The sequence below is a fragment of the Papio anubis genome, chromosome 7 (genome assembly GCF_008728515.1).
Source record: "Papio anubis isolate 15944 chromosome 7, Panubis1.0, whole genome shotgun sequence".
Classification (NCBI taxonomy): domain Eukaryota; kingdom Metazoa; phylum Chordata; class Mammalia; order Primates; family Cercopithecidae; genus Papio; species Papio anubis.
In genome coordinates this window covers 65,291,567-65,316,182 of record NC_044982.1, presented here as the reverse complement: position 1 = coordinate 65,316,182, position 24,616 = coordinate 65,291,567, and the positions used below count along the sequence as shown (strand labels likewise).

Sequence of the window (24,616 nt, the reverse complement as noted above, 5' to 3'; positions counted from 1 at the left end):
ACTTACTTCAATTTAAGTAGATTTCCATTTGTTTCTGCACCTCTTTGGTGATTTGTTACTAGTTTTGTTTTTTGTATGGCTTAAAGGAATTCTCAAGGTCTCAAGTTGTTTTTAAATGGCTTACTAATTCTTATTTTTTGTGTGTATTTGATTTCAAAATGTGTTATCCTGCAGTTATAGCATCTTCTCTCCTTGCAGAAGGAATGTAATTATTAGCCTTTTGTAATTTCTTACTTGCTTGTAGCAGACTTCCCCTACTTTTCCTTTATGCTTCTCTTTTCCCATTTCTTTCTTCTTCTGAAAAACTTTGAAGATTAACTGGTCATTTAAAAATGTTTTGTTACTATGTGTTCAATATCAAAAATTTAGTCTGAATATACAGTAAATAATTCCAAAAGAAAATAAAAAATAAATTTAATGATTATTTTCTCTTAAAAATGTTTGTTTGGTCTGGATGTAGTGGCTCATGCCTGTAATCCCAACCTGTTGGGAGGACAAGGCAGGCGGATCACTTTGAACTCAGGAGTCTGAGACCAGCCTGGGCAACATGGTGAAACCCCATCTTTACAAAAACAAATTAAAAAATAGTCAGGGGTTGGCGGCTTGTGCCTGTAGTCCAAGTTACTTGGGAGGCTGAAGCTAAAGGATCTCTTGAGCCTAGAAGGCAGAGGTTGCCGTGAGCCCAGATTGTGCCACTGCACTCCAGCCTGGGCAACACAGCAAGACTGTCTCAAAAAAAAAAAAGTTTACTTGTTTGTTATTATTCACTTGCCAAAAGTATTAACTCAGGAAAAGAAAAGAAAATAGATTTAACTATAATCTTAAGTAATGGTCTTGATTTCTAGGATACAGGAGAAGAAAAGATCAACAGATATAAAATTTCAGAATGATTTACAGTCTTCAAAATATACTACAGAGCTATGGTCATCAAAATCCTGTGATAGCTGCATAAATACAGACTTATATATACCAATGGAGTAAAGCAGAGAGTTCAGAAACCAAACCTTATATATATGACCAAATTATTTTACACGGGGATTTGAAGACCATGCAGTAGGCAAAGGGTAATCTTTTCAACAAATGTTGGAAAACTGGATATCCACATGGAAAGAATAAAGCTGGACCCTTACCTAGCACCATATACAGATGTTAACTCAAAACAGATTAAAAACTTAAGCATAAGAACTAAATCTATACAACTTTTCAGAAAAGAAAAAAAAGTGGCAAAAGTTTCATAACATTGGAAACTGGACCTCATGGCAATTTAAAAATTGGATTTGTCAAAATACACTATTAACAGAGTAAAAAGACAATCTACAAATTGGAAGAAATATTTGCAAATCATATATCTTATAAGGAATTAATATCCATAATACATAAAGAACTCCTAATATTCAACAACCAAAAACAAACAAGCCATTTCAAAAATGGACAAAGGGCGTGAATAGACATTTCTCCAAAGAAGATTTAGGAATGACCTATAAGTAGATAAACAGATGCTCAAAATCACTAATCATTAGAGAAATGCAAATCAAAACTATAGTGAACTATCACCCACACCCTTTAGGATGGCTGCTATTAAAAAAAAAAAAAAAAAAAAAACAGAAAATTGCAACTGTTGGCAAGGATGTGGAGAAATGAGAATGTAAAATAGTACAGCGATGGGAGAAAAGAGTATGACAGTTCCTTAATAAATTAAAACTAGAATTACCATATGGTACAGCAATTCCACTTACTGGAAACAGTAAGATCCAGTAGTCTCAAAAGTGAGATCTCAAAGAGGTATTTGTACATCCATGTTCCTACCACCATTATTCATGATAGCTAAAGCATGGGAGCCAATCACACATCCAGCAACAGATGAATGAGTAAGCCAAGTGTGGTATAAACATACAATGGAATATTGTTTAGCCTTTAAAAGGAAGAACATTTTAACATATGCTAAAACATAGATGGAGCTTGAGAACATTAAACTAAGTGAAGCAAGCCAGTCACAAAGAAACAAATATTGTATGTTTCCACTTATATGAGGTACTTAGGGTTGTCAAAATCAGAAACAGATCAAAGATAAGTGATTGACAAGGACTGGGGGAAGGAGAAAAGAGGGAGTTATTGTTCAATATGTACCATTTCAGTTTTATAAGATAAAAGAGTTACAGAAATAAATGGTGGTGATGGTTGCACATTATGAATATATTTAATACTACTTAACTATGAACTAAAATTGAATAAGATGGCCAATTTTATGATATGTGCATTTTATTTCAATTTAAAAATGAAAAGAAATGAGAACTGATTCAGAACTTAGAAGCATGACAGTTGACTCCTGTTACACTGCTCTCTTTAATTTATTGTGATGCCATCTCATTTATAACCATTCAAAAAAATTAAACTAGAAAAAGAAGAAAAAATGTTTCATGAGTAGATTAAAAGGATAGAAAATGATATACTGTAATACTACCAATAAGAAAGCTTATGTGGCTCCGTTCACCAAAAAAAATTTAGCATTTCTTCATATATAACAAAATGTAAAATAATAAGAAACATTTATACGTTTATTATTACACACATATTTATCTCCCTGCAGTTCCCCAGATACAATTCACAACTCCTAAGGCCTTTGTAGATAAGATTGCCAGGATAATGTTTTGTTCTAATGTTTGGTCTTTTACCCTCATTCCTGACACTGAGTAGCTAAAACCTTTGAAATTTCCTGAGGCCTAGGAGTGTCTGACAAAGAGCTCATAAATGCCTTGAAATTTCCTGGGTGATAGTAGCATCTTTTATTCTAATGAGACAACTCTTGATGGGCTCCAGAATGGGAACTGGTTGCCAGAGGAACCAACCACATGATTAGAGGGCTGGAACTTTCAGCCTCACCTCTCCAACCTCCGGTGAGAGAAGAGGAGATAAATATAGATCAAGCTGATCACCAATGCCAATGATGTAATCAATTATGTCTATATATTATGTCTATATATTATATAGTCTCCATCAAAGCACAGAGAGACAGACTTCAGAGAGCTTGTAGATTACTGAACACATGAAAGTCCCTGGACGATGCAAAGACCAGAGAAGACATGAAAGTTCCTCTCCCCTTCCCTGCACTTTGTCCTACATATAATTTCATCTGGATGTTTATTTGTGTTATTTATCATATACTTTATTAATACAATAAACCAGTAAATGAAAGTGTTTCCCGGAATTCTGTGAGGTATCCTAGCAATTTAATCTGAGAGGGTCATGGGAACCTCAACTTAATAGCCATAAGCCAGAAGGTGACAACCTACTACTTGGAGCTGACATCTGAAGTGATGGCTGTCTTGCGAGACTGTCCTTTACCCTGTGGAAACTGATGCTATCTCCAGGTAGACAGTGTCTGAATTGAATTGAATTGAATTGAATTGAATTGAACTGAACTGAACTGAATTAATCGGTATATGGTGGAAACCCCCTCCACAACTTGTATCAGAAATGAGTGGTCAGTGATATAAGAGTAGGAGAAACCAATTGTTTTTTAATCTCCTACACAAAGCTTCAAAAACATAAAATAAAATATCATAAAAGTAAAGAGTGATATAGATAGATTCCAAAACTCTTCTTAGATGCTTCAATCCTCCTTTCTCATTAATAGAACAGGCGTAAGAAAATCAGCAAGGATATAGGAGACTTAAACAACATTATCAACTAACTTGACCTTATAGGCAAGTTTAGATGTTTGACACATCACGAGCATAATACACATTATTTTTATGTGTACATGATATGTTCACAAAGATAGACCATGTTCTTGTTAAAAAATAAAAAAGACACCAGGTAATATTTTGACAGAACTAAAAATCTTACAAATTATATCATTGGACAATAATGGAATAAAGCTATAAATCAGTAACAGAAAGATAACCAGTAAATTTCCAAGTGTTTTGGAAGTAAACATTTTTTAAAGGCCCACATATTACTGAAGAGATCATGAGGAAGTTCAGTATCAGGTTGAAAATGAAAACATAATACCAAAATGTGTGCAGTACAAATAAAGTAGTATTTAGAGAAAATGCTTTACAATAAATGAGTATAATCCAAATAAAAGAAGGATCTTAAATTATTTAAATATCTACCTTAAACATATTCAAATGAATTAAACTCTAAGAAAAAAATAAGAAACACAATAATAAAGATAAAAATAGAAATCAATAAAATTAAGAACAAAAAATACATCAAAAACAAAATTCAAATATACGGCTTTGAAAAAATAAATACAACTGAAAAAATATAGCCAGTCTGACCAAGAAAAAGGGAATACACAAATTACAAATACCAGAATAAAAACTACACATAATTACAGACCTTATGAACATTAAAAAGAACAAAGGATATTACAAAAAACCCTATGTCCATTTTTTGGACACATTTCTGGAAAGATACATGTTATAGAAGTTTTCTCAAATAAAAATGACACGAATAACACTATATTTATTAAAAACATTTAATTTTCAGTTAAAAACTTCACAAAGGTAAATTGATAAATTGAACTTTACTAAATTTAATACTGCTTTTATGGATTTAAAAATGTGTGGTATATACATAAATGGAATACTATTCATTTAAAATAAGAAAATCTTGCCATTTGTGACAACATGGATTAACTTAGAAAACATTTTGTTAAAAGAAATAAACCAGTCACAGAAAGATACATTCTCCATGATTCCGCTTCAAAGATATATTCTCCATGATTCTGCTTCTATGAGGCATATAAAATAGTTGAATTCAAAGAAACAGAGTAGAATGATGGTTGCCAAGGGCTAGTGGTAGGGAAAGTGAGGAGTTGTTCAATGAGTATAACGTTTCAGTTATGCGAGATAATTATGTTATGGAGATCTGCTATACAACATAGTGACTATAGTTAGCAATACTGTATTGTGCACTTCAAAACTTATAAAAAGAGTTGCCCTCTTGTGAAGTGCTTTAGCACACTAAAAGATTAATAAAATAATAGCTGATTTTAAAAATAAACTTTTTGTTACAGAATATTGACTTACTGGTTCTATTTCATTATAGTTATCATCATTCATCTCTTGCTGCACCTAATTTATAAATTAAGCTTTTTCATATGTATGCATAGAAAAAACCTGTATGTGTGTGTGCATATATATGTGTGTATGTATGTGTATATATACATAAATATATACATACGCACATGTATGTGTATATATACATATACATACACACCATATATCCATATATATGTACACATATATGTGTGTGTGTGTGTGTGTGTGTGTGTGTGTGTATGGACTGGTACTATCCGAGGTAAGAAGCTCTTTAGAAAATTAAAATAATATCATCCACAGGTTATGTCACAGTTGTTTGCAAATCTAGTACCTGATTAATGATTTCTATCCAGAATATATAAAGGACTCTCAGTACTCAATAATAAAAGATATACAACTCTATCTAAAAAGGGGAGATATTTGAACAGACATTGAGGAAGATACAAGAGTAACAAAGAAACACAAGAAAAGATGTCCACCATCTTTAGTTACCATGAAAATGCAAAGTGAATCTTCAAAGACACATCTACACTCCAATTAAAACAGCAGAAAGAGAGAGAGGAAGTCAGCCTGACAAATTCAAGTGATCATTAAGTTATAAAGAAACTGATTCTCTATCACATTAAGAGTGAGAATGCCAAATGATACAGTTACTTTGGAAAAGAATTTGACAATTTCTGATAAAGGTAAATATACTATTACCATAATATCCAGCGATTCTACCCCAAGGTATTTTCCCAAGTGGAATAAAAACATATTTAAGAACCTTTCTCAGAATGTAATAGAGGCTTTATTCACATTGTCAATAACTAGAACAATACAAGTATCCCTCAGGGTGTGTATGGATAAGCCAGTGGTGGCACATTCATACAACAGAACACTACTAGGCAATGAAAGTGAGCAAATAACTGATAGATGCAACAATATAAATACTTCTCAAATGCATTTTTCTAAGTGAAAGTAGACAGAAATAAATATTTAGACAAAGCTAAATATTGTATAATTTAATTTATATTATATTCTGAAAAAGCCAAAGCTATTGGGACACAAAATCAATTTGTGCTTGCCAGGAGTTAAAATTGGATAGAATGTTGGCCACAAAGGGAGATGCAGGACTTTTTGACGCTGTGAAATTGTTTTATAACTTCACTTTGGTTTTATAACTTCACTATTGTTACATGAACATACATGTTCCTCACAACTGGCAGACTATAGATTTAAAAGACTGCACTTTATAGTATGTAATATATACTTTAATGTTAAAAATGTTTTAACGATAATATGATTGTGAAATGATGGATCTAATTGGTCTCTATTGGGGAAAAAATGTGTCAAAAGGACAGCTAGCCCCAAAAGTAAGCAGTTTACAATAAAACAAAAAACAAAACTTTGAGACTAAGATCTTTAAGAAGAAAGAGCAATCTGTATGGCAATTTGTATGTTTTAAAAGTCTGCATGATCTGATTAGAAAAAATCAATTAGAAATTTCAAGAAAAACCAAATTATTTAGAAACAAGGTGTTGCCTATTTAAAAGCAGACTAAACTTTGTGGGGACGAGGCGGGTGGATCACCTGAGGTTAGGAGTTCCAGACCAGCCTGGCCAACATGGTGAAACCCCGTCTCTCCTAAAAAATACAAAAATTAGCCTGGTGTTGTGGTGCATGCCTGTCATCCCAGCTACACAGGAGGCTGAGGCAGGAGAATTGATTGAACCCGGAAGTTAGAGGTTGTAGTGAGCCAAGATGGCACCATTGCACTGCAGCCTGGATGACAACAGACTGAAATATTTCATTATTTTAGCAACTTATGAATAGGCACTTACCCATTTTTCGTAGTACTCAAAAAACAATTTTGAGTTGCCTAGATGGGTGCCACAATATTACAGAAGTCTAATAATATGAGTTAATGAATGTTCACAAAATCACAACTAAGAGATTTTGTCATATACAGCTAGTCATTCACCCAATAATCTTATGCTTTAAAAAAAAAAAAAAAAAACAACTTATTTTACTTGCATTTGTAAGATGGGTAGATAGAAATTATTTGTCTGTTCATACTACCTGGCATCCCTGTTAAGCCATATGACTGAATTTAATCTGTATCATGGAAAACCAATGGTATTGATAATAGACCAGTCATCTTATGGATGTAATTTGAATTTTTGTGATAGGAGATATTTCAAAGGGAGGTATGTTCCACATTTTTAAAACTTAGATATTAATGCAAAATAAATTTCTTATATGAAAGGGTATGATTTTTAGCTTATCATTCATAATTATGCTTATATACAATAGAGAACTAAAGACATTAATTTTTCAAAATAAAAATTTGGCCTAGTGAGGAGGAAAGACAGAATTTTGTAATACACATAGTCTGTATTGAATACAATTCTAAATTTATTTTACTGTGTAAATGTATTTACTTTTATTAAAATGAAATATAAAACATAATCTATTAGTTTGCTTTGGCTGCCATAACAAACTATCACAGATTGGATGTCTTAACAACAGAAATTTATTTTCTCATCATCTGGAGCCTTGAACTCTGAGACCAAGTTATCCACATAGTTGTTTTCATTCTGAGGGCTCTGCCTTTAGCTTATAGATGTCTTCTCCTTTTGTCTTCACATGGGCTTTCCTCTGTATTTCTTTGTGTCCTGATCTGTCCTTTTTTTTTTTTTTTTTTTTTTTTTTTTTGTTGGCGTTTTGTCGCCCAGCCTGGAGTGCAGTGGCTGGATCTCAACTCACTGCAAGCTCCGCCTCCCAGGTTCACGCCATTCTCCTGCCTCAGCCTCCCGAGTAGGTGGAACTACAGGCGCCCACCACCTCCCTTGGCTAGTTTTTGTATTTTTTAGTAGAGAGGGGGTTTCACCGTGTTAACCAGGATGGTCTCGATCTCCTGACCTCGTGATCCGCCCGTCTCGGCCTCCCAAAGTCCTGGGATTACAGGCTTGAGCCACTGCGCCCGGCCCCTGATCTGTTCTTATGAAGACATCAGCCATATTGAATTATGGCCTTCTCATATGACTTCATTTTACCATAATCACCTCTTTAATATTTTATCTCTAAATACAGGTACATTCTGAGGTACTGGGAGAAGGGGTGGTTAGAATTTCAACATATAAATTTGAGAGAGGCAAAGTTGAACCCCCTAACACACAGGCATACAGTCATGCACCACAGAACAATTCTGAATTCAACAAAAGATCACATGTAAAATGGTGGTTTTGTTTGTCTCTAACACTGTGTTTTTACCATACCTATTCTGTGTTTAGATATGTTTAGATACATAAATACTTACTATTGTGTTACAATTGCGTACAATTGTACAGTATTCAGTACAGTAACATGCTGTATAGGCCTGGAGCCTAGAAGCAATAGGGTATACCATATAGCCTAGGACTGTCATAGACTATACCATCTAGTTTTGTGTGAATGTACTCTATGACGCTAGCACATAGTGATTAAATTGCTTAATAATACATTTCTCAGAACATATCCCCATTGTTAAATGATGCATATTCTAAACAATATAATTCTAGTACTTTTTAACAAGATTGTATTCTATTCTACCAGGACACAACATATTTTCTGAAACTTTGTGATTGCATTGTCATTAACTATTGATCAATGAAGATGTATCTCCACATCAAATTTTATTTTATATATGCCTGTAATTTCCAAATAATATTTAAAAACATTTAAAACATATAATTATAATTTCAAATACATAGTAAATGAAAAGATCATATTATTTTAGCCAGGATTAACACCTAACTAAAAATTTTAGTTAACTCCTATGAGAACATTCAATCTCCACGTGGAATGTGTGCTTCTCAGTAAGAATTCTAAAAATGAGAAAATTGACCTAGGTGTACAAAATATCTTTCTTTTTATTGTAGGACTTCTAAAAAAACATTAGAACATACATCTCTTCTGAATCAAACAGTCGAGGTACAGTCTCATAAAACATGGGAAAGGAATGCAAACAGCAAAATATAACAAAAATAACATGGCTTCATGCACCTACACACAAGCATAGAAAATGAAAAAACAAAATGTTTCTTGTGTTTGGGGTGTCAAAGCAAAACATTGCACCAGGCTAAATTAAACAGATAAGGAAGACTAAGCGGAGAGCAGCCAGTGCTCAGTCTGAGTTCAACTCCCATGAAATGTGCGGAGTGTGGGGAAGGTGTTAGGGTTTTTAAGACCTGGGACAAGGAAGATATCTTGGGCCATCCCTATTTGCTAATCAACTTTATCCAAAGGAAACACTAAATTTTCTCCTATCTGCGGAACAAGAGATAGCTCTATTATTTGGAATAAGGTTCCAACTGAAGTTAGGCTTTACCCTCCCACAGAAACTGGGATACAGGGTGTTATCTCTCCTGATGATTACATTTCAAAGACATGGTCCCCTGTTCTTGAAAAAGGCAGTTTTGGGTAGTAAAGCTGACAAAAAGCTTTTGAAAAGATTTACATCCAAAAAGTCATAAAAGGAATTTTTAATTACAAAAAAAATTTAAACTAAATACACTAAGGAGGTCAGGGGCCTAAAACAAGGAAGAAGCCTGTCTAAAATTTAGTGAAGCAGAGGGCAACTTTAAGGCTCTCTTGGTCAGGTCTCTAATAAAATTGTTTAACAACTGCCTTTAATAGGGTACTTTCATAAATTGGATTCTGTCAGTCATTTGCAGAGTGCTTCCGAGAGATAGGGAATTTAACCCCGACACTTCCTGCATGCTTTGCCTGTGGGCAAAGGAGCCTCTCAGCCATAGAAGGCTAAAAGGCAAAGGGACACTGATGGTGGGAGTTTGAAGTCAAAGAAACATAGTCCCAAATAGGGTATGTGTGAGGCACCAGTAGAATCTGCCAGGGGTGCCATCACACCAAGCCTTATTCAGGGCTTTAAAAGTACTAAGTCATGTATAGAAGCTTACATAGATATTTAAGAATATTAAAGAATATATGTTCAGATATGCTTAAGAAATTGGTTTTGTCATATCCCCTAAGTCATCAGGAAAATTGTTCTATGGCAACAACAAATCATAATTTCATAGTTCATTAAAATTCATTTTAAGGTCACTAATACCGATGTTTATTTAAAAATATTAAAATGTATCTTAATGTCAATAAATAGCTGATTTTAATGTGTCATGTTAAACCAATAGTATACATATGCCTTATATCAGTGATTTACATATTGAATACATTTACATAACAAGTCCTGCCTAGAAATTTCTGTATGTTGAAATGTCATAGGTTCTCAAGTGCAGTTAAGTGCTCTCTTTAAAAAATTTCTAAACTTGATTTTCTCACTATAACATTGTCATGAGGGAATAAACTACAGAGTAAATGAATCAATAGACCTTGATGTTTTGGTCACATAGACACTAAAAAAATTAAATCTTATTCATATTCATTTGAATAAAATAGTCATTAATCTTCACCTCATGGGTGTTTTAGGAAACTTTTCAAACCTTTAGTGTCCTACTGAGTATTAACTAATAGACTTTGATTTGATAGCTGTTTAGATGGCAAGTTATTGGATTAAACGAAGCCCTAAAGCTACCCCTTGGCAAAATTAAAATTTAGCATTTCTGCTGGTAAATTATGCTTGCTCTCTTTAATTTGAGATTTCAATGTGTCTTTCAACAAAGAAAAACAAAAAAGAACTTTGACATCTATTAGGCTTTACTTTAGTAGATTATTAATTGTAGTACTGAAACGGATTTTTTTCATATTATTGATAGTGAATTCTAGTGATTAGAAGAGGAGAAAACAGATTCATAGTTAATGTTTAATTTAAAAAAGCATTGGAAATTTTAAAAGTACATCATTCTGACAATAGCATAGGAAGAAGGGCAGGTTTTCCATAATATAATGCCCTTTCCATGTCGAGGGACGGCTAAAGTTTATTCTATTTTTTTTAAAGGATTTGTTTAAGATGGACTAATAATGAAAATACTTCAGATACTAAAAGCACACAAGCACATTTTCTCCAGTTTGAACAAATTTTGTGAATAACCTGGTAAGTTCAGAAGTTTTATGGTACTCTAAAGACATATAAATTCACTTTCTTAGCAATACAATTATGAAAGAAGAGTATTTTAAATACATTATATTTCTTGTCTCTTAAGTACAAAGGGAATTTTGGAAATAAACACTGCTGAACTAGTTTAGATTAAAAAAATGTAAAAAGAACAAAATTATATCTACGTATATATTTGTTTATATTAATAAAAACAAGTAGACACAAGATACGGGAAGAAATGGTAAATTTATGGTCATTAGAGATGTAACAAAAGAGTTTTGAATTATAGTAACATTTAAATATGTAATATTTACATTTCTCAAAGACACATGCTAAAGGCAGTACTTCTTTTCCTATCACAAGAAGTAGGGGAATTGTATTTATTATCATAAAAATAAATATTTTGCTCTATTTTTGTATTAAAAATTTAGTACCATTTTAACACATGATATATCAACTTATATTTAATGGAATATTTCACAAAGAGAAACAATTTACTACAATGCTAAAATTTTATTTAGGTTAACAAAATAATTCACCTATAGAGAAATAAATGTTAATTAATAGAAAAAAATTGCTGAACCCTCATTACATTTAATTTCCTCTTGCTTCTAGGCCTATTGTTAAATTATAAATACAATTATAATAATTGTTAACGTATATTAAACTATATTAAATTATACTTTAATTTGCATTTTATACATCTAAATAAATGCCTGTGCTATTTTGGCAACTGGGCAAATCAATGAAGCTCTTTCTTTGTTAGTTTCCTCACCTACAGAATAGATACAATTATTCTCTTCACACTCAAGAAGCACTTAGAATAGCACCTGGCAACCTAGTAAATGCTATATAAATGCTTGTGGAATAAAATAAATAAATAAAACATAAGCACCTAGGAAAATAGCTAAATTTTCAGTAATTCCCTATTATAAAAGAGCTGAGTAGGGAGAGACAATAGTAGTAATGAAAATATTCTGTGCCAGGCAGAAAAATTTCTTTGGCATTCCAGAAATTTTCAGGTGTAGTTTTAAAATGTTTGCCTATATTTCCAAATAATGACTTAAAATAGATAAAAAATTTTATATCATCACACTTCATTCTTCCTTAATGCAATACTTGTCAGCAAGATGAAAAACATATGGCATAAGATAAAGAATACAAAATATCCCTCAAGGAAAGCACATAAACTCTAGGTAATAAATATTCTGTCAATAATTTACGTAATGTCTTTGACTTTATCCAGATGGCCAATATGGGATGTGGGATGTTGGTCTAGATGATAAACAAGATAGAATTTACGTGATATAGAAAGAAAATACTGTCATATCGTTGTATACTTTCTTGACTAATAACATGCCTAGTTCTTTTTTTTTTATGGAGTACCCTAAGGTATATTTCTTACCACATCATAGAAAGTATGATTTTGGGCAATAAAATATAACAAATCTGTAGTTGCTGGTCATATTTCTTTGGTTTCTTATGCGTATTGTCTTTGATAATGACTTTTTCATAACTTATAGTACCATTCTTAGTGTAATATAGAAGCCACAATAAATATTTAAGAGGAAAAGGAAATATAGAAAATACACCTCTCTAAAGACTGAAATAGACAATCAAACTTTGTTCCATCAATGCAAGAATTTTACTCTGCCTTTACAAATGTATAACAATGCATCTTTTGTATCATAAGTTGAATTTATTTTCAAACTAGCACTGTTTGCTCATATCAATGAATATTTCAGAATGAAGTTTTAAAAGCTATATATGTCTGAAGTAATAACTGGATTGTACGTCTCAAAGATATTTTTTTCAATACAGGTTGTACTAGTCACTTCTTGAAGTGTGTACTTGACTTGTAGTGAAATGATCCTTATCTGGATATGGCACCCCAGTACATATGATGGACATGCAGTGGGTAAGTCTGCACAAATGATTTTGTTTCCAGTGACCTATGGGTCAAGGCTCAAATGCATGATGCAGGGTTGGTTAATTATATGCTGTGTCCTAGAAATTTAAAACTTGCAAAAGAGAAACAAAATATAAGAGTACTTGAATCTAAATCTTGTTATTGAAAGTTATCATGAGAGGAGCTGTATAAACATTATTGTAGCTGAGATCCCAGAATCTTCTCTTATGTATGCCTTATGGAGATTTGGCTTTCAATTATTACTTTCTTTCTGCAATGTACTTCATTTTTACTTGGCAAGTTAGGTTTTTATACTTAGATTGGCTGTTGACAACTTAAATAACATTAATTCACAAATTTCAGGGAAATATAGATATTGTCCATGAGAAAAGAATATCAATTAATGAGAATGTTACATGAATATAAATTTAGAGTTACAAACAATAAGAGACACTAAGTTTATATAAATAATAGAGAAAACTACTCCCTATGAAAGAGTCAAAACAGAAATATAAGTAAATCCTTAGAGAAGATGAAGTTGGAAAAGCATGGTCTGTTGTGTCACTCAGAGATGGCTTCCCGCTTGGAGCCTGGTTCTTCCTATTTCTTCCTGTGCTGGCAAATTACTTAAGTTCTCTGTGTCCTCAACATTAAAGTATAGATAATAAATAAATCTCATGTCATTTTTAGAATTAAATATTCTAATGCATATAGAATACCTATTTGAATGCCTCGTCATATAAAATATACTAAAAATATATGTCCTTTTTCTCCTCCACAATGATTATTTATATATTTGGAGGTTTGTAGGGACCTAATAAGTAGTACCATTTTCCCTCTCCAAGTTCTTAAGTAAATTTAAAAAAAAAAAAATTGGAGGACAAATATCAACTAAGAGATAATAGAGAAGGAATTTTTTTCTATGAGACGAATGGCTTTCCAGTTGCTGAACTTCAATTAAACTGACATTCCCACAGATTCACAAGCCCAGGTGCCAATCCTCAGGCCTGGCCCACAGACACAGGGACATGCTTCTGATAGGCTAATAATGAAAGAGATCACAAGCTCTCTTCAAGTAAACCAGTTTCAGAATCAGGAAAATATTTAGCAGCCAAGCTATTCATGCCTGTTTTTTTTATCCTCTTTCCAAACTCATAAATCAGGAATGCTTGGGTCATGAGTATAAGGCAACATGAAGACATATGGGAAAATACCATGAATTTCCATGAATGGGGAAAATCATTTTATATGTCAAAATATGTATCTGAGTGATTTGGATAACATTTGTAATACTATATTTAAAATGCAACACTTAGTTAATGTTTCTGAATAAGATAGTGGAGTCATGCATTGCTTCAACAGTACTGAGAGCAATAAAAGAAACAGGGAACATTTATAAATGAAGGCAATTATACGTTCCAGGAAAATATAAATAAGGATTAGAAAGAAACAGTTAGAGGAAGGCAAAGTATTGTGATGATCAGAAGCCTGAAAAATAATGTTGTTATATGATAAGGGGTAAATGAAACAGGAGAACAGGCTTGAAATGATATTAACAGGATTTTTAAAAAACATATGATATTTTCAACCAGGATTCTTTAAAAAGTTATTTAAAGCTGATTCTTAAAATTGACTTACTGTAATAGCAGATATTTTTGTATCTTATCCACACATTATCTTCTCTGAGGGAGTAGTACAAAGAAAAAAAGAAGAAAAGAAAAGGTAAGATGACTAAAATGTTTTTAATATAATTGAAATTGTCCTTATCTGTTATCACCATGAGATGGTGAAGGTGGTACTATCTCCTGCACCAATTATCATTTAATATATTTCATGTGGGCTCAGTATAGAGCACTGCTGCCTTCTTAGAGAGTCTTGATGATGAGTTTAATGCCAGGTAAGATCAAGAGCAGCTCAGTTATTACGTCAAAGGGGAAAACTTTGGGTTAAATCATTTAGACCCAAGTTACTGTTCATTATTAACTGATGCCTAAACACTTTTGATCATGACTATTGATTTCATACTCCATCCCACCAATCAATATGTATGTGAATTTTAGAGTAAAGAGGTGGATAGTATAAATGGTCAGTGTCAATTATGCCCTCCTAATGGACTGTGTGGGTAAGCCTCATATATATCAGTATTTGATTTTACCACTTTCCGCAAGATATTTATCAGACAAGGAACTCGCAACAGATTGTCACTCACAACCAGTTTCACAGTGATTTGAAACCAATTTCATAATGATTTGAAACCAATTTACTATCTATTATCACAAAGACAGATAATATAACGTAAATGTTAGTAAATCACCTGCTTTCAGAAGCTCTGCAACAGAAACTTTTCCCACTGTCTCCTAACTATAGAGAAATTGGTACATTGTTGCTCTAGAGGGTTAGTAAACCTTGGGCAGAGTATTGGGATCTTGATAAGACCATGTAAAACTCAGCCCTTGAAACGTCTTCCCTACTTTGCCTCACTTAAAGTGTTAAAATTGCTGCCTGATCAAGGTTTGGATCAAAGTGTTAAAATTGTTGCCTGATCAAGGTTTAGATCTGTGTCCCCACCCAAATCTCATGTTGAATTGTAATCCCCAGTGATGGAGGTGGGGCCTGGTGGGAGGTGATTGGATCACGGGCATGTTTTCTAATGGCTTAACACCATCCTCCGGGTGCTGTTCTCACCATAATGAGTGAGTTCTCAAGAGATCTGGTTGTTTAAAAGTGTCTAGCACCTCCCCTCCATCTTCCCCCTGCTCCAACCATGCTAAGTGCCAGCTTCTCCTTCACCCTCTGCCGTGATTTAATGTTTCCGGAGGCCTCCCCAGAAGTGGAAAAGATCGTAGCATCATGCATCCTGTACAATCTTTGGAAATGTGAGCCAATTAAAACTCTTTTTTTTTTTTTTTTAAATAAACTACCCAGTCTCAGGTATTTCTTTATAGCAGGATGAGAACAGACTAATGCACTGCCTAAATATAGCCTTCCTTTTTATTTTGTTGTTTTGTTCATTTCAGTTGTTACAGACAACTAAAAACCAAAGCTATAATGTGGGTGCACAGAAAGAGTCACCAATTCCCAGCCGTATTTATCTCTGCTCTTTTACCTTTGATTACTTATTATAGAGAAAATGTCCTCCTTACACAAAGGGTAGAAACGTATCAAAAAATCTGAATCCTGTATTTCAGCTAATAACTTATTTCAACTAGGTGTTCTATGTAGATTCTAGCACTCTAAAAGTGTGGAATCAAGGGTGAAGGTGGCCATAAATCATCAGTGGCTCCTATCAAAATGTCTTTCTAGGTCAATTTAATGAACCAAGTTGAGCGAAAGAAGTTTTCAATTATGGTTTCCAATATACCTTCCAGATGGTTGTTCCATTTCAAGAATCCCAGTGAAATTGTAAATTAATTTAAATATGAACACTGTACAGGTATGTAAATACTGTTAAACTGAACTCCCATCATTTAAAAAATCTTAAATATACTTCACTCATTCTAAAGAAGCCCCCCAAATTAAATGTATCTGTGATACTCTGAAAATCATGTTACTTTGGACCTTCAGGTTAAGGAACCCAAAGGTAACTTTATACCTGCATAATGCCAGCATAACTGTCCTGAGAGAGGAGACCTAGTATTCTGAAGATAATAGTGTTTTAAAATAATTTATGAAAAAAAAAATCTTTTAAGACCACATCAATAAGATGTAAAAAAAAAAAAAAAAAAAAAAAATGAAATCTTGTTCTTTGCAGCAACATGGATGCAGCTGGAGGCCATTATCTTAAGCAAATTAGCACAGGAACAGAAAATCAAATACCTCATACTCTCACTTATAAATGGGAGGTAAACATGAGGTACACATGGACATAAAGATGGGAACAATAGACATTGAGGACTACTAGGTAGCAAGAGAGGGAAAGAGAAAGGGCTGAAAAACTACCTATTGGATATTATACTCACCACCTGGGTGACAGGTTAAATAATATCCCAAACTTCAGCATTGTGCAACATACCTTTGTAACAAACCTGTATATCTACCTCCTTATTCTAAAACGAAAGCAAAAGTAAAACAAACAAACAAAATTTAAACATATATGCAAGGTAAAAAAAATCACATCATAATATGAGTGTTTTTTCAGCACTCACAAATATAAATTTGTGAAATTTCAAAAACATAAAACTTTTAAAAACGTTTATAAGTATGTCACATGAATGCTGGTATCCTAGTCTTCACATTTATTTTAAGCCAGTATATACATGAGAAGTTAGACTCCAAACCAAAATCCTGTGTGTGGTCTCTCAGCCCCAACCACTGATAATTTCAAGATGTTGGGTGGCAAGACTAATTAAGGAAATCTGTCCTCCATACACAAACTTGGTGCACAGCCAGTCCATTGCAGTTTACTGGAGAAAGTTGCAGCCAAGGACTCAGCTTCCCCTCTCCAAGGACAGTCATGCACTTACGTATATAAGCATTACTAGCCCAGGTGCCTCTATGAAGTCTTCTTTATTAGAAACCTTGGCAAAGGTACTTTTCTCCACTCTAACCCAGTATTTTTTTCAATCCTAGCCCTTTCCATTCTCTTCACCCTGACTTCCAATATCCATAAGAAGGCAAGAGCCACCTTTAGTTAGTTCATGGCGCTGCAGCAGTGAGACAATTTTCCCGTCTGTGTTGTGTTGGATGTCCTCTAATCCTCACCTGGAAGATCCCAAGGCAAAAAAGAAAAATAAGAGAACCAGCAGCACCTGTCTTTCTGGGTCTCTTGTTTGCACTGTCTCAGTTTGTAAATAAACCTTGGCTTTTATTTTCAGTTTGTCTTGTTTTCTTAATTGACCACCTGGATAATTGGCAACTCAACAATATGTCATTGAGGAAATCACATTAACTAATGAAACTACTGAAAATATATGAGTGCTGAAAAAGCACTCACATTATGATGTACTTTTTTTTTCACCTTGCATATATGTTTAAATGTTTTTTTGTTTGTTTGTTTTTACTTTTGCTTTCATTTTAGAATAAGGAGGTAGATATACAGGTTTGTTACAAAGGTATGTTGCATAATGCTGTGGTTTGGGATATTATTTAACCTGTCACCCAGGTAGTGAGTACAGTATCCAATAGGTAGATTTTCAGCCCTTTCTCTTTCCCTCTCTTGCCCCCAGTAGTCCTCAATGTCAATTGTTCTCATCTTTACGTCCATGTGTACCTCATGTTTACCTCCCACTTATAAGTGAGAGTATGGGATATTTGGTTTTCTGTTCCTGTGCTAATTTGCTTAAGATAATGGCCTCCAGCTGCATCCATGTTGCTGCAAGGAACATGATTTCATTTTTTATAGCTGCATAGTATTCAATGGGGTATATGTATCACATTTTCTTTATTCAATCCACCTTTTATGGGCACCTAAGTTGAATCCGTGTCTTTGCTGTGAATAGCATGCTGATGAACATACAGGCTGTGTATCCTTATGGTAGTACTATTTATTTTCCTTTGGGTATATGCTCAGTAATGGGATTGCTGGGTCAAATGGTAGTTCAACTCAGTTCTTTGAGGAATCTCCAACTGCTCTCTACAGTGGCTGAACTAATTTACATTTACATAATGTAAGTTACATTTACATTTCGCAACAGTGTGATTTTCTACTATGATAATGGGAAATGAGTTTTCTTAAGTTATATTAAAAATATGTTATTTTTAGCTATTGGAAATAACTTTTAGTACTTAAATTTTCCTCTAGGTAAATTATTTGTTTACAAATCTACTTAAACTACTTTAGGTAATGCAAATGAAATAAAAGCCTTCCATCAAATTCCATAGGCAACAATTTTCCCCAGAAATAACCATGGTTAACCATTTATTTGATATGTTTCCAGATATACTTTAAGGGTATGCAAACATATTTTTTTCTTTCCACTGCCAGCATGTTTTGTGTGCTTTTGTTTGTTTTGTTTTATGTTCTTTTATTTGTGAGTATATTTCAGAGATATTTTCATAGCACTCCAAGGACTCATCATTCTTTTTATAACTGCAAAATATCTCATGTGATTGCTGAAGTACACCTACTTACCTGGAGATACACACACACATACACTTTTTACTATTAAAAATATTGAATAGCTTTATATATATTTCTTTGTATATGTAAGTGGGTACAATTATAGAATAAATTACCACAAATGGAATTATCACATCAAAGAGTGCATACATTTTGAAATTTTGATAAGCATTACCATATTGCCCCCAGTAACAATGTTTCTGTACACAAAACTTTAGTAAAAGTATCATTAATATATTTATCTTTGCCAATCCTATTCATAGAAAAACAGTTCTCTAATTCCTTTTTCTTTAGCATTTACATTACTTTGAATGGATTTATACTTCTTTTCAAATGTTTAAGGACCACCTGTACTTATTTTATTGTGTCTTTACTGTTTCTATTCTTTGGCTATTCCTCTTGACCCATTTTTCCTAATGATTCATAAGACCTGTTACAAGAATGTATACCTTTGTTATATACATTGCAAAATTTTTCCAATTTCCTTGGTATTTTTGAATATCATTCATGGTATAATTTATCACATAATAATTTTTTTGAGACAAAGTTTCACTCTCCTTCCCAGGCTACAGTGCAGTGGCATAATCTCCACTCACTGCAAGCTCCACCTCTAGGGTTCAAGTGATTCTCCTGCCTCAGCCTCCTGAGTAGCTGGGATTACAGGTGTACACCACCACATACGGCTAATTTTTGTATTTTTAGTAGAGATGGGGTTTCACCATGTTGCCCAGGCTGGTCTCAAACTCCTGACCTCAGGTCATCCACCCACCTCAGCCTCCCAAAGTTCAGGGATTACAGGCATGAGCCACTGTGCCTGGCCTGTCATATAACAACTTCTTTTTTTTTTTTTTTTTTTTTTTGAGACGGAGTCTTGCTGGGTCGCCCAGGCTGGAGTGCAGTGGCCGGATCTCAGCTCACTGCAAGCTCCGCCTCCCGGGTTCACGCCATTCTCCTGCCTCAGCCTCCCGAGTAGCTGGGACTACAGCTGGGACTACAGGCGCCGCCACCACGCCCGGCTAGTTTTTTTGTATTTTTAGTAGAGACGGGGTTTCACCGTGTTAGCCAGGATGGTCTCGATCTCCTGACCTCGTGATCCGCCCGTCTCGGCCTCCCAAAGTGCTGGGATTACAGGCTTGAGCCACCGCGCCCGGCAACAACTTCTTAATAATATAAGGTATATTTACACATTTTTCATTCATGGCTCCTAAATTTGCATTCTTTTCAGAAAGCCCAATTCTATAAACAGCATTTATTAAACAATTCTTCTTTCCCCCACCGATTCGCAGCAATACCACTAACATATATCAACCTGAGTATATCTGTAGACTCTTCTGTTTTACATTGAACTCTATTTATTTAACAATACTGCATTTTTAAACTAAATTGTATATAAAACATTTTCAAGGATGCTGATATATGGTCTCCCAACTGTTAGTACATTCTTTGCTAATATTGCAAATTTTTTTTTTCTTTTTACACAGGAAAATTAAAATCCTATTTCAAAGTCCAAGAAATCCTGGGGTGTTTTTATTCTTAATAAGCTAAATCCATAGATTAGTAGCCACTGTATTATGCTAACAAACTTGTAAGATAGAGGGTTTCTGTTTGGTTGGTTATTGTTTTCATCTCTTTGGAGAATGTTATTATTTTTTTCTTAGCGCTGTTGCAAAATGATCTATCTTAACAAATTGTAGTTTTCAGAATCTTTGATGTGTCCTATTTCCTAAAGAATTGATCAACTGTTGTACCATTCAGTAGGTCCTGTACACACAGATAATTTGAGAAAACTTGAATCTTTATAATAGTGAGAATTCCTAAGGACACAGTGAACCTTTTCTTTAGGTTTACCTGGTATCATTTAAGAAATGTTTTAAAATATTATTTGTTTGTTTGTTTCTATCTGTGTTTAGATTCTCTGCTAATGTTTTTCTCATTATTACTTAGTGTCAAATACAATGAGTTCTTCCTGGGCCTTGCTGTAGATACACTTTTGAGAAGAAAGATAACAGTATTCCAGGCTGGTAGATATTCTCCCTCCATCCCCAAAAGAAACACGATTAAGTGCTCTAAGGATTGACTTAAGATTCCCTGCTCACTGATTTATAAATGTTAGAAACTTTGAAGTCAAATGCTCTACCACTGAGCTCTACTCTCTGCCAGATAACGAGGACGCAATTCAGTAACACTCACTTTCTGTTACCACAATTCAGTAACACTCACTTTCTTAACCTTTGCAAGAGTGTGTTATCCATTTTCTTATTCAATCTCATGTCTGTTTCTAGTGTTAGGTGTTAACGGGGTCCATTAGGAATCCCATGGTCAGTGTACATATTCTGCTCTGTTGCTCCCAATAAGACTTCTGTTTACACCTTGGGAAGTATACCTCATTGGTAGAACATTATTATGCTCTGCAGGGTTCATCTGAAATATGCAGCTAGATTTCTGTTGGATATCTTACATACACTCATTTTCTCATAACATCCCTGAACATACATGTTACTATCTGCATTTTGCAAATGAGCCATTAAGAGTCAAAAACTTTAAACCATTTACCTAAATCTACACAAACAGTAAGTGAAGAAACAATAACTTGAACATAAATATGTTTCATTAGAGAAATATTATTTCTTTTATTCCCTGTTTGTTTGTTTGTTTTTCTTTTTTGTATCTCAGTAGCTATAACAATTAATTTCCTGTGGTGGCACCTTATCAAATCTATTTAATTAAAAAGATAGTTACCACCTTTGGTTACATAATTAAATTTTAATTATTGTAACATTTCTAAGCATCTTTCTATATTGAAAGAAAATTTGTGCTAATGTATTTGAAAAAGACTTTTGCTCAATCTTCTATGAATAGCAGCTCCCAGGAGTCCAGGACCCAAATCACTGAGAAGGGAATCTATTTCATGAAAAATGTCATTTGCAGAGTATGAAGGTAGTGAGGGAATCTAGTTCCAGCCTGTCAAGGCAGTGACTTCAATTATGCTGAGTAGCCAAAGCAAGATAGTGTATGTATGAAAAAGCAGCAGTCACCTGGGAGACCCCTGAGTGAAGTAGGACAAAGTTCTATAGAATCAGCCCCTTGACTTCAGTCTCTGATACAGCCTCAGAAGTTTCAATTATTTCCCAGCTGCTTGGTTTCAGACTAAAAGGCAATCACTCACCCGTTTGACTTAGTCCTTTAGAAAAGAGAACAAACATTTAAGTTGTGAAAAGGTCATGTGGCACCACTGACCAGCTACACTAACTGATAATATAAATAAATCAAGAAGGCATTCATGTGATTCATCACTGCCTACATTTTATGCACAATGACAGCAAGAAACAAATTTTATTGAGAATAATATTAATCATAAAAGAATTAATTGCTTTATATCAGCTGCAAATCCCCAACCACCTTGCTATCAACACTCCCATTTTGAGTCACAAATATATAATTACATTCTAAAATATAATTTTTATGGATACTCTTGAATTTTATAATATTTACATTTCAGGATTGCTATGATCTGAATGTCTCATTAAAATTCATATTTTTGAATTTACATTCAATGAGATAATATTAAGACATAGAGTCTTTTGGAATTTATTACGAAAATGTATCATGGGAGTGATTATCAAAGAAGTTGTTTCTTCCACCATGTAAGAACACAGCCACAAGGAGACATCTATGAAGCAGAGAGTGAGCCCTTGTTAGACATCAAATCTTCTGACACCTTGAACTTGAGTTTTCCATCTACTAGGACTGTAAGCAATTATTTTTTGTTGTTTATAAGTTACCCAATCTAAGATATTTTGTTATTGCAGTGTGATGATTAAAAATGATATAAATGCATATTTTTAAAAGGAAAGAAAAATGAAATATGCTGTGTCCTGTCATCTCCCATCAGCCATATAATTTAGACCTTTATAGTGTACCACTCTCTACTCTGAAAAAGAAGGGGAAGTATTGTTACCTTTGTTCTATTGTTTTTTAAAATATATTTAGATTGCAAAAATTCAAAGGAATGGCATTGATTGTGTGGACTTATTCCTAACACTATAAACTTAGAATGACCCTGCCATGGGAATATTCAGAATCGACCTTTTATATTGAATTTGAAGTTCAATATATGTATTTATATAATGTATTATTTAAGATGAATATGCCAAAATTATTTTTAGAAAGTAAAATAGAAATGTTAAATTTACTCATCTTTATGTGCACATATAAGTGGTTTGTCACATTCTGGTAGAATTTCACAATATATAATCTTAAAAATAACTCATGGAGCCATCAATTACCTAGAATCTGATGATTCCTGGTTCATTTTGAATAAAATCTGCATACCTGCCTTATATTTTCATGAAATATTATTCAGGCTAAGACAGTGTTAACAGAGTTATCAGTATTAATATTGGTAAGTCATAGGTATAATGAAGAGTACACAATCATTTCATTGAGATACCAAAAATCAGAAATATAATCAATAAAAGAAGGTTCATTTTTATTTCACAGAAGCTAATTTAGAAAATTTTCAATAATAGCACCAAGAAATATAAAATTATAATTTTTAATCCAAATTACAAATAACATTGGTGAAGTATGATTCAGAAAATATATATTATTTACTTCCATGGGTAAGTAAAATGTAGGTGAATATATTTGAGGAGTCTATATATTTTCTCATTTTGCATTTATGAGAGTCACAGATTTTTTTTCAACTTGAGCAACTATCAGGATCTACTTGCATTTTGTTGTTTTGATATAATTTTTGACTGTCAAATTAACAGATTTTCATGGTGAAAGGCTAAATATTTTTATAGATATTTCAAACTTTTCCTTCAAAACTTCTGTGTCTAGTTGTACTTTGTTCAACAGAGACTACAGATGTTCAGTAAGACACATTTTCTAATATTGAATAGTATCCTGTAATGGAATTTCATTAACCTCATTATTGCTTGAGTTCTCCAGTTTATTTACACTCTCCCTAACATATTTCTTTCTCCTTTTAGATAATAGAAAAAATAAATGTGTCAATGAAAGAGGATAGACTTGGTAAAGGGACAAGCAATGGTCTGTAAACAAGCCCATATGGAAAGGAATTTGTTCTTCTATGAGCCAACATTTGGGGTAGTAAAAGAGGTAGGAAGCCTAAACTGAACATTAGTACGCTAATGCTAGGAAAGCGTGGGTCTTCAGAAAGCAGTTCACATTATAGGAGCAGGGCAACACCTTGCCATTTGGGGTCTTTAGCTAAGGAAATCTGTAAGAATTTCCTGATCCTGGAGAAAAGATCATGTATCTACAAGGTGAACAAGGATAACAAATCACTTATGTTTGAACCAGTAGAGATCTCAGAGCTCAGAAACATTCTTTAAGGAACGCAGCAAGTAAAGTAAATAACAAAATAACAGATATCTATTTTTCCTTGACTGAAGGGTTGAATTGCTATTTGAAAGTACTCCCTTGAACTAAAAGAGTGAAGTTGCAAGAAAAACAAAATTTGGTAATAGCCTGTAAATAAAATTATCAAACTATATCGGCAAAATCTAGGACCTGAGTGTTAGACTGAGGAGAAAAAA

At 33.4% G+C, this 24,616-nt stretch overlaps 3 long non-coding RNA genes across 3 annotated transcripts; all 3 read left to right on the top strand.

Moving 5' to 3' along the window:
* Nucleotides 1-2,451: 2,451 nt before the first annotated feature.
* LOC103886208 lies at nucleotides 2,452-12,991 on the top strand. The gene is made up of 3 exons (XR_004184936.1): nucleotides 2,452-3,368; nucleotides 10,984-11,079; nucleotides 12,904-12,991. It is a non-coding gene; the product is annotated as an uncharacterized LOC103886208 (long non-coding RNA).
* Nucleotides 12,992-15,679: 2,688 nt separating this feature from the next.
* Nucleotides 15,680-17,804, top strand: LOC116275730. Its single transcript, XR_004184935.1, has 2 exons — nucleotides 15,680-16,424; nucleotides 17,561-17,804. It is a non-coding gene; the product is annotated as an uncharacterized LOC116275730 (long non-coding RNA).
* Nucleotides 17,805-20,717: 2,913 nt separating this feature from the next.
* On the top strand, nucleotides 20,718-24,120 carry LOC116275731. Its single transcript, XR_004184937.1, has 3 exons — nucleotides 20,718-21,070; nucleotides 22,699-22,798; nucleotides 24,047-24,120. It is a non-coding gene; the product is annotated as an uncharacterized LOC116275731 (long non-coding RNA).
* Nucleotides 24,121-24,616: the final 496 nt, after the last annotated feature.